This window comes from Mixophyes fleayi, chromosome 6 (genome assembly GCF_038048845.1).
Source record: "Mixophyes fleayi isolate aMixFle1 chromosome 6, aMixFle1.hap1, whole genome shotgun sequence".
Lineage (NCBI taxonomy): Eukaryota > Metazoa > Chordata > Amphibia > Anura > Limnodynastidae > Mixophyes > Mixophyes fleayi.
The window spans coordinates 75,679,787-75,691,882 of record NC_134407.1 but is presented as its reverse complement, the minus strand read 5'-3'; positions in this window follow the sequence as shown (position 1 = coordinate 75,691,882).

Below are 12,096 nucleotides of genomic sequence, written 5' to 3'. Positions count from 1 at the left end.
AAAAATGAATGAATATATCATGGAGTACAAAGAAATGGTTGGATTCTTTGCAATCAGCCTGGTTTCGCTCTTCATCCACCACGGGGGTGCAAAGGCTAATGAAACAAAGGCTTTCACCAGGGACCCCCTGCAAGGAGGTTTGGGCTTTGCTGCTTACACCCCGCAGGTCGCGGTTCTCTAGATAAGTACCAGGTAAGACTGACAGGAGAAGATGTTATTAGATGACAAGGAGAGAGCAGAATTGGAAGGCCACAATACAAGGATATTAATTTTATAATGGGCACAGTAAACCAGAATTAGCTGAGAAGCATATAGCGCCAAATATCAGGATCTGCTGAATAGGAATGGATACAGGATACCAGTATTAGCTGAGAAGCATATAGCACTGGATACCAGGATCTGCTGCATAAGAACAAATACAGAATACTATGAATCACAAGAAAAATACAGGATTACAGAAGCCAAACCATCCACCAGCTAGCAGGCTAACTGGGCATGAAGATCTGGCACTATATTGCCAGAACAGGTGCCTTAAATAGTCTGGAGGATGAAGGGGAGTAACAAGCAATCAGCCAATGGCTGAACGGGCTAACTGGGCATGAAGATCTGGCACTATATTGCCAGAACAGGTGCCTTAAATAGTCTGGAGGATGAAGGGGAGTAACAAGCAATCAGTCAATGGCTGAACAGAGAAAATTATAGTAAGGAAAATGCAAGATGGCAAAGGGGAGCCCAACAGAGGAGGCCGGCTTGAGCACCGGACCCTGGCAAATGAACCGGAGGGTCCAGTGTGTGAAAGAATCTTCTGTAATTATTGTCCTATCCTAAAAACATTTTGAATGTCTTTTAGGTTGGTAGATTGAACCCAATCCAGTATATCCTGGAGCTTATTGGGTATCATAGTCCGGGCCCATTAATCGCTCGGTCAGGAACCGGATCACTTACCTGGGGGATCCTCCATGACTGACATCCATCGGAGAGACGTCGCTTCGTCCTCGATTCGGCATCATCTTTGACTGCGGTCTGCACAATCCGTTTCTTTAACTGTTCCCAATCACTTCTATTAGCAGACGCCCTCTATTGGTTGTATTATTCCGCTATAAATCCTGGACTAATTGTGTGTACTCATTACTACCGGATCCCAGCTGCTTATGCTATACCCCTCCTGATCAAGCTCCCATGCTTCCTAAGCATATCTGGACCTAAGTGTACATGTAGCCGCAGTCCCCTTTTCCCCTTCAGTTCTGGTACTGCCTAGTGAATGTTTCCTGCACATCTGCCGCAACCGCTGTACTTCTTCTAGTCCAGCTCCAGTGCTCCAAAGCATATCTGGAATCAAGTGTACATTTAGCTGCAGATCCAGATTCTCGCCAGTACCTGTATAGTCTACTAGTATTATGGACCTCTGCTGCAACCGCTGTACTCCTCCTGATCCAGCTTCCATGCTCTCAAGCACAGCTGGACCTAAGTGTACTTCTAGCCGCAGATCCTATTCCATCAAGCTCCAGTACTCTGTACTAAACTCATCCTGGACCTCTGTCGCTGCTGTGAATCCAGATCCCATTCTCCTCTGCATACCTGGACCTAGTACTTACCTGACCATTTACCCCAGTTCTCCTGGTTCCGGTCCTCCTATCCTGTGCATCACCTTCTCTATTTCTATCTTTCCACTAGACCTTGCCAAAACACTAACTAGGAGGGCTGCGACCTGCGACTCGAAAGCAGCCAAGCCCATATCCCTTACGGGGGTCACTGGTGAAAATGTTTTGTGCCGTTAGACTCCGTGCCTCGTGGGAGGTAGAGCCAAGTTATACAGGTCTAAAGGTCCTATCTGTCCTCAGATTGTGACTCTGGGGTTCACTGAGGAACTATCATGGGAAAAAATGTGTCATAGAAAGGAAACTTTTACATATTCATATTGTTCCAATTTTCAAATAACTGATACTCCCAGGGTTTCCGATGACCCTTTTTTTATATGAAGTCAATGTTATTATTTTCTTAAATCTCTTTATTTTCAAACTTTGGTCAATAAACAACTTTGCAGAACATTTCCGATAAATAAAACAGTATAGTGTAAAATTAGTTCCTCAATATTTCTCATCAGGATGATTAGACACAATAAAGCAGGTTTTTCAATAAGATTGTAGAGGAAAAGGTGATAGGCGGGGGAGTGCTCGCAAACTTCAGAAAACTTAAAAAAGAAAGGGGAGGGAGAGAAGAGAAGGGCCAGGAAGCCAATGTGGTTCTAAAAAAGAGGAGTAGACCAGGATACTGTCAATATACTCAATGACAAATTTGTCTGAAAGACAAAAAATGTCAATGAGTAACTCTTGAAAGACTGTGGGAGCGCTGCAAAGACCACAGGGCATAACATGAATGCTGTCTTCCACTCATCTCCACCTCTAATGAAAATTAAATTATTAGCCTCACGGACGCCAATTTTAGAGAAAATTGTTGCTTATTTAAGTTGATGGAACAAAATGGTAAAATTCCTAGTGAATTCAGAACGAGGCAGGGGATGTAGAAACAACAAGTGTCTTTATTTAGCAAAATATGTGAACAAAGATTCAGTTAATGGGATATGCAGATTTTAGTAAAAATTCATAATTCGGTAATCAGGCAGAGGTTGGGAAACAGGCAAACAAGCAGAGTCCGGTAATCAGGCAAAGGTCACAAAGAGAGATCTGACAGCATAAAAGCAAACTGGAACATATTATAAGCAGGAGACAAGCAGCAGCCAGGTATAAATTATGAACTACACAGAACACAGATAGAGGCAGGTATATGAAGCCATGAAACAGATGCTGGTACTAATTAGGTAAGGAGATTAGCTCCTGCAGACAAGGTGTAGGGGCGGAACAGCAGCACCTCTGGTGGAATTGAGGTACTGCAGCCACATACAAAACACAGGCAGAATCCTAACATATGCCCCCCCACACACTTTAAGGAGCAGATTCCAGACGCTCCTCACAAGCTGCACTCAGACTTTTTCTTCCACTTTTTCTTTTTGCAGGATCTCCTTGGAAAGACAATTGGGCTCTTCTCCAACAGAGTACAGAGAAGATCCAATTCTTCAAGAGCATTAGAAGAATTGGCAAGTTCATCCACAAGGTCTCTAGAATCATCAATAAATTCACTCTCAGAGTCTGAGTCCCAGCCTAGTATCAGGATAGGATCTTTTATTTTATTGCAAGATGGTGATATACCCATAAAGCCAGACACCAAAGTTGATGTTTGTTGTCATACAGAGTTGAAGGACTAAAGAAGAACTGTTTGAGGTCTCCATCAAAGTAGACTGGAGGAGGTTCTGACTGCTTAGAAGAGTCCTCTGGCCTCTCTGGCTGAATAGCAGACCAGAAGTAAAGAAAGGAGATCGGTTGATAATACCAACCGAAAAAAGTAGTATGTGAGGTACTCCTGTCCACAGATTCCCATGAATAAGCTGATAGGGCGAAACGTACGTCGGGTAGCGTGACGTATGACGTCACAGACCCGGAACTCGGGAGCCGGCCAGGGACACTCCGTATTACTATGTCTCGAGATTGAGCTCATTGTTGTTACCACAAAAGCATTATTTAGTAATTTCACACCACCACGCTAGACCAGGTACAGGATTATAGGTTTATATTGGCTAATCTAGCCAATCTCACAAGTAGTTCTGTACAGTACCACAGTGGCTATATACCACGGTGGACAACCTGGGATTACCATATAGAGGACAAATGACCGCATCATTTGTTAGAGACCCAATACTACTATGGGTCATTTCGCTATCCTGAATTTTATATAGCGATATCCTGATCCTAATGAGATATTAGGGCAATAAAGCTCTTTATTATTTTAACAACAGGAATATCTCCCGTGTATGATAGATAACATTCTGGGTGATCTTTTATCCCGCTGCTGAGATCGGCGGATGCAATCATTTGAAACTACATATTGTTTAAATACCATTCCTGTGACAAGATGCACATAAACAATTAAGAGGGAATTAAAAGTGTCAACTATGAATTCCTCTTTATTCTGAAGCCCATAAAATATGCATACTTATATCTAGGGCGATGTGATTGAATAACATCAGAATAAATAACAGGGGGATGTGTTCTATCAAAGCTCTATGTGATATTGAATATCATTAAAATAATATTAGGGGGATTATTTTGTGTTCTATCAAACCTCTATGTGAAATTGAATAACATCACAATAATAACAGGGGGAAGAGTCTGTGTTCTATTAAACCTCCATGTTAAATAACAGGAAAGATAGTTTTATTTCCCTGGTTTGTTTTCCTACACCTGGAGCTCCGGCAGCTGTAAAAACTGTAAAGAACAGATCAAAGTTAAAAAAAAAAAAAAGCGTGGGGTCCCCCTGCTATTTATGCTTAACCCTAGTGCTGCCTGACTAGTGCTGGTCCCGTGAAAATCGGGGAAAAATTTTGCGTGGGGTCCCCCCGATTTTCACTTTACCAGCACTAGGCAAACCAGCCAGGGTTGGCGGCACTATAGCAGTGGGATGCGCGGCAGGGGTCCCCCTGCCATAATGACTAACCAACCCTAGGCTGTTCAGCGCTAGGCTGGATTCCCTAGGGAGTGGGGTCCACCGAAAAAAATGAACGGGCCCCCCCTAGAAAGAACCAGCCCAGTGCTGATAGCACTAGGGCTCTTCCTACTACCCCTGGGCTGTGGGTAGTAAGGTAATACGGCGGTAAAGGGTTAAAAAAACCAAACTGACACCAATTTTGTTTGTGGAACTACAAGTCCCAGCCAGCCAGGTTGCCAAAAACAGTGTGGCCATGCTGTTGCTTGTATAACTACAAACACCAGCATACCCACGGCAGCCAGGGCATGGTGGCACTTGGAGAACCACAAGTGCCAACATGCCCTGACATCCCTGGCTTGCTGGGCCCTGTAGTTCCACAAAGAAAAAAGTTTACAAAACAACAACTCCCTCATACAAACCACACATATTTATTAAAAATAAAAACCCCACAATAAAGACACTAACCACCCTCTTTTTAACCACAACTATTTAATAAAAATAAAAAAAAACAAATACTTACCAATGATGTCTTCTTTCTTGATCCAATGTTCCTGGCTTGCCCCAGTCCCTTATTATTTGTACATCCATCTTGCCGGCTTGCCCCAGTCCCAGCCATTTGTACCTCCAAAATCGATTCTTTGCCAACTGTAACACTTCGCCCAGAAGGGGCACATATTTGTAATATCCCGAATCTTTAGTGTTGATTGAAGCTCAAAAAAACAAAAACCAGGAGCCGCCGCAAACACCTCCTACCTATTAGGAGGTCCGTTCCGCAATGCTCTTACGTGGTTTGCATAAGAGCAAAGTACTGTAATATGGCATTTTCCAACGCTAGCGCCCCCTCTGAAGCAAGCAAAGTCTCTGTAGTGGTGGCTGGCACCTCAGAACTGGAGACAGAGGCCGGCACCTCAGAACTGGAGACAGAGGCTGGCACCTCGGAACTGGAAGCTGAAACTGGCACCTTGGAACTGGAAGCTGTAACTGGCAACACAGGACAGGTGGCTGGAACTAACGGATTAGGCCCCGTCCCAGGGAACAGATCGGGTTGTAATATAGCAACAGGAGGTGAAGTGCAAACAAATCCAGGATCTTGGGAGGAGCATGCTGAAGACTGTTCTATAGAATGTTGTGGTCTGTTGAGTCGACAGTCTTTTAAGTAATGTTCGTATTTGGCGCAATAGAGGCATGGTTTGCCAATCCTTCTCTGCCATTGCTCCTTTTTGGACAGATGGGTACGCAGGTAGCTTGCCCGTTTAGAATCCTTGACGGTAGAGACTACCGGCACTATCACAGATGCAGCACCATTAATGTCCTTGTGATCAGAAAAAGTTCAGGGAGGATGAAGAATATGTTGCTCTAGAATCAGTATATAAGTTGTAACTGCTCAACACAGAAGCAGGAAGGGTTTTAAGCAATTCTTGAAGTAAAGTAGATACCTATATGATTTGTTAACGGAGCTGAATAATGTCCATTTGCAGCATTTGTAGTTGTGAATTTACTGACATGGCTTCCAACAGTCAGACACAGAGTTAAATTCAGAAACACTATGAATCCCAGGACTAAAGCAGAGGGCATATAATCAGCAGGCCCAGATTGTATGGCAGTTCATGATGTTATGATTCCTAGTGAATTCAGGAAGAGGCAACGGCTGTAGAAAAACCAAGTGTCATTATTTAGGCAAAATATGTGAACAAAGATTTAGTTCATGGGATATGCTGATTTCAGTAGCAGATTTAATAGGTACACAAATATAAGCAGGAGTGTTGAATTGCAGGAATAGTCCATTGAAGCAACAGGTTCCAAGTAATGATTCAAATGACAATTACAGTTTAAATGCAGAAACAAGTAGATTGCATTACCCAATTGCCAGGAGGCACGAGGCACCAGCCTAAGAAGGCAGGGATCAGGACCAATTATCCAGAGGCACGAGGCAGCCTAGGGAAGCAGACAGACTAGTTGAGTCCAGTGACCAGGCAGAGGTCAGGGCAACAAGCATATAATCAAGATCCAGTAGCCAGGCAGAGGTCAGGGTCACAAGCGAACAAGCATAATTCGGTAATCAGGCAGATGTCAGGGAGACAGGCAAACAAGCAGAGTCCGGTAATCAGGCAGAGGTGAGAGAAACAGGCAAACAAGCAGAGTCCAGCAATCAGGCAGAGGTCACAATGAGAAATCAGACAGCAGAAAAGCAATCTGGAACAGGTTATAAGGAGGAGACAAGCAGCAGTCATGTTTAAACGATGAGCTGCACAGAACACAGATAGAGGCAAGTATATGAAGCCGTGAAACAGGTGCTGGTACTAATTAGGTAAGGAGATTAACTCCTACAGACAAGGTGTAAAGTTCAGGGGCAGAACAGCAGCACCTCTGATGGAATTGAGGTACTGCAGTCACATACAAAACACAGGCACAACAGAAAAAAGTACTCTGCTCCAACAGGAGACTTGGAAAAGCCTTATGAAGCCTTTACGAAGTTCTTCTGGATACATTCTTCCATGGCCTTTTCAGGGCAAAACAAGGCATAAAGTTTCCATTTAGGCAACCGTGAAATCGTCCTTCTTAGAAAAAACATCAAGAAAGACGTGGTAGGTATGAGAAAGACCTGTGTAGGAGACTGAAGCATCCAAACAGGTAGACACAGACAAGTCTGCACATGTTAACCCCTAACAAATTATTTCACCACTAGTCCAATCAATTAGAAGATTATGGCTAGATAACCACGGATGGCCTAGGACAAAGTTAACTGTAAGGTATTGAATCAGATATAAGGACAACTGTACAGTGCAGAATTCCAATGGATAAATGAAAAAGTGGAGTCTTGCTCAAAACTCTACCCCTAGCAAGGGGTTACCCTCCAGACCACAAACTGTGATGACAAGGTCCAAGTTACTATTGTGTAGCCCAGAGTTCCTTTTTACTTGCGTTTTTTGGCTGTTTTATAATGAAAATGAGAGCTTGATGCAGCTGCTAACAGTGTGCTATCCTGCAGTGTCATTTCAGGAGGAGAAAGGAGTCATTTATGGCAGAGGGGGAGAATACTCAACATCTTTATTTGCGCAGAAGGAGAGCATTTGTCAGGTCCAGTATTTCCTCCATATTGAGATTCAGACTAACTGAAGAATGTGTGCCAGAGACCGCAGTCAAAGAGAAGCTTTCTAGGCTCTTGTGGAAGCTTTTGAGCAGTAGATGACACACTTTCGTATATCAAGTGGGACATTTCAGTATGTACTGGACCTTAACACCCCAGCACTTTCTAGACAGACCACAAACTGCAGAAAACCCCTTGCACCAAGTAGACTAGCAAGTGTGTTGTGGTGTGCTACCCCTGGCGAATACCGCACAATCTCCTGCTTGTTTGGAGTGGGGATATCCACAGTTTGCACTCTAGTGCATGAAGTCCCCAAGGCATTGCTGGAAGCCATTCACCATCGCTTCATCTCCTTGCCTCAAGGACAGCGACTAGATGACACCATCACTGGATTCCTGCGACGTAGAAATCCACAGTGTGCAGGAGCCATAGACGGGGATTATCATTGCCCCCAAAGACAACCCTGCGGATTTTTACAACCGCAAAGGCTGGCATTCTATTATTCTACATGCTGTATTTGACCATAAGTAAGCATTTTATATATATATTTTTTTAATCCAGTATTTTTATTGGAATTTTTCAAGGTATAAACATACCAAACAACAAAAAGAAAAGAAAAACAATTGCATACACATCAGAATTAAATTATGCAATTTACAAGACTTCAGTAAAGCATAATAACAGTATATGTGCTATACTCATTCAGGATCATACATCGTAAATGCTCATACATAGGTATGTTACACATGCAGGGTTCACCATATGGATTCAGACATTTATTATAAGAACTGCGGGAGCCATACATTTAAGTACTCAGAGCATCTGAACTAGATGACACAGGATAAAATGGAGACTCTAACCATCTGTACCATATACTCTCAAATTTCTTCAGAGCCTGTCTGCTAGTATAGACAAATCTCTCGTGCCTTATGGTGGTATTAACCAGTGTCTTCCAATTTTTAACCATGGGACTCTTCGGGGCCAACCACAGCCTCGCTATACAAACCTTAGCCAACATCAATAACTGTGAAGCATTTTATATTTTAATGTGACTGTTTCTTATGATATGTATTGTAAAACAAAGCTAAATATATTATATTTTTAGTTTCACAGATATGTTTATTGGCTGGCCTGGACGTTCTCATGACGCCAGAGTTCTGGCCAATTCGGATCTGTACCAGATTGCAGAGGAGCAGCAAGATGGCTGGTTGTTCCCTAGAGAAGTAAATATCTATATTATTTTTTATGATGTTTTCCTCAGCAAGCTAATACAATCATGTATTTTTTGCTATTTGTTTACTGTGCTTGTCCATCTGTAGATGTTCCGCTTTTCAAATACAATTAAAACATATACCAGCAGGTGTATTGTGTTCTGTAACCAACATTTGGGTAGCGTGTATATGTTAGTTCGTTTTTTGGAGCTAGACATTACAGATTGCAAGATCTATAGGTGTAGTGATTGCTGTCAAAGTTCTAATATTCTAATATAATATAATTTTCCAGAAATCCAAGATCGTGAATGGTGTGGAGATCCCAGTACACATCATCGGGGATGCAGCTTACCCATTGCGGCGATGGTTGATGAAGGGCTTCACACAGCAACATCAACTTTCTGCGCAACAAATTAGATTCACCCATACCTCAGTTCTGCTCGGATGGTGGAAGAAAATGCCTAAGGACGATTGAAATGACTTTGGCAATGTTTATTTTATCGTGATGACAGTGATACCAAAATTGTGCCCCATGTAGTTGCTGCTTACTGTATATACAGTTTAGACACACGTGTCAATACAGTAGTGCAAGTGCTTACATTATAAACATTTTAAATATAGAAAACATTTTAAATATTGTTGCCTCAAACACAGGCACACATTATAACTGTACTGTACATACCTTCATCACCTATAGCTGATGGTAATGTGGGTACTCAGGGTTATGTGGAGTAGCCGGACACTGAGGGTAATGTGTAGTAGATGGGTACTCAGGGTTATAAGGAGTAGCCGGGTACTCAGTATTATGTGGAGCCATTTGTGGAGGATGATGTGGGGTGTTTAGTGGTGTACCTGAGTTTGGGAGAAAAATTTGTTGCCCTCTGTTATATAAGGGGTAAGGCCCCTCAACATGGTATGGATGTTGTTGTTGAGGTAGTGCAGGTCCTTAAGCAAAATATATATTGCACCGGGTAGACTGTTTTCCTCCCTGCTCCTTAATTACCAATTTATTTCTTTATTATGATCATTTCTGTTACTAATGAGACCAGGAGGATAGGTGCATCCACACATATAATAGAATTATGTCAATTGAACAGAAAGGGAAAGAGATGTGTAACTGGGGCACTCACAGTCTATTAATTAAAAAATATAATAATCTTTATTGATATACATTAAAATTAACATATATTGTAAAAACAAAATTAGCGAAATATTAAAATAGGAAATGGTATTGAAGTGAAAACAATTATAAAAACTGTTAAAATAGGTAGTAGAACACTACCCTAGTGTGCCACTATTTACTTAATAATATAATACACCATCTCCTTATGGCTGTATCTTATATCAAAGCTGCTTGTCTATTTGCCATTCTTGGCTAGACAGGATATATGCTATTATCCAATAAATCAGAGTGGATACAGCCACTAGGTTAGGTAATAGATTTCATAAATATCCGCAATGCCTCTGGAAATTTAGACCTATATACTACTCCATCCCCAAACTGAATATGCAACTTATTTTTGCCTGAATTCAATATATACCACACATAGACCAGACCCCCATGTCTTTGTGGTGACTGTATTCTGTACTGTATAGATCCCCCTTGAGGTCTACCCTAAGCTATTAATATTATAGCTATCTAGCTTTCAGTCAGAATTTTAAGGCATTGTTATTGTAAATTAGCAGCGGCTGCACAGCCGACGGCGCTTCGCTAATAGTCTTTTTCAAGGCACCCCAACGTAGCCTTAAGATCCACCTTATATATTGTATGACTCCGCCTCCATTCAGCGTCATCCTAAGTGATGTTTGTTAGCAACAGGAGCGTCCCCATATTTGAATGGTAAGGCTGCTGGCCAATATGCATCATTGCGGGATTATGTCCGCCTCCCTGCATTGTAACATCCCAACTACTATCCAGGGGAGTGTTGATACGACTACCCATTGGACTAAAAATAGCTAGACACCTTTATTTAATCGAAATAAGAGGTGTAAACAAACACTTTTAGTACAACAAAAGTCCAACAAGATGTCATTTATTCTACATATTAATTTAGCATCTATAAAAACTATGTAGCATTTTCTATAAAAGGTACGTATTATGTTTCGACTTATGTTTCGTTTATCAGTACCTATAATCAACGCAGCGGGAATAAGAAAAAGACGAATCTATTTCACCATACATAAATAGTGTAAACACCACTGCAGTGAATTAAAAATATAATCACTACAACAGGGATAAGAGAAAAATATATTCATTTCACTATATGTGTGGTAGTCTAAATAATTTCATACATTTTCAATCATAATTAATAGAGATAATTCAGAGTGGCACGAGTATAATCAAATACTTATAAATAATATAAAACTAATGATCATTTAACCAGCGCTCCAGATAAACCTGGCATTTGCTGAATGGCAACAATTATCTTAATAATGAGAATACATTTTACAGTCAAATATTCAAGGTCCCTATGTGTATCGTTTTTACAGTCCCCAGTAATCGAATATATAGAAGTGACTGCTCCTATTAAATATTATTAAGTGACAGTGAAAAGAATAACTAGAAAAAAGTGAAAAGTGTAACATCACATGTCCAATTAAAAAAAATTGTGTGTCTAAAACAAATATTAAAATATCTTATAAACAATAAAATTCCATGTGAGGGCATAACCCGCATAATTCCATATGAGGGCATAACCCGGCCAATTCTTAGTGTTGGATCTAGCACAAGTGTCACTACTAGTTAAACCCCAATTCCGAGGTATCTGCCCCTCATAAATTCAGGGCATCTCGTTACAGCAAAAAAGATAAAAGTGCAGAAATATCCATTCCCTACAGGAAGACCATAAAATTGTTATTATCATTTAGGCCCCGTGGGGCCAAAATGTCCATTAGGAAGATTCTTTTAGACTCCCTTTTCAGAAGCTCCTGATTGAGGTCAACCCCCCCTTAAATCAAACTTGATTTGTTTCATTGCAAATGCATGGAGTCCAGTAGGATCACCCTCATGACACTTTAAAAAGTGTCTGGCCACCATTGTAACTTGTTTGAAATTGTCCCTATCTCGTTGGACCCTCCTAATATTACCCGCATGCTCCAAGATCCTTTCCTAGATAGTCCTGCTGGTCATGCCAACATAATGTAGGCCACAGGGGCAGTTAAGACAATAGATAACAGGAAATAAGGTACTCTGCACCATATGATCCCTTATATTCCTAGATTTGCGCAAAGACATGGAAATTCTGTCCTCCTGTGCCA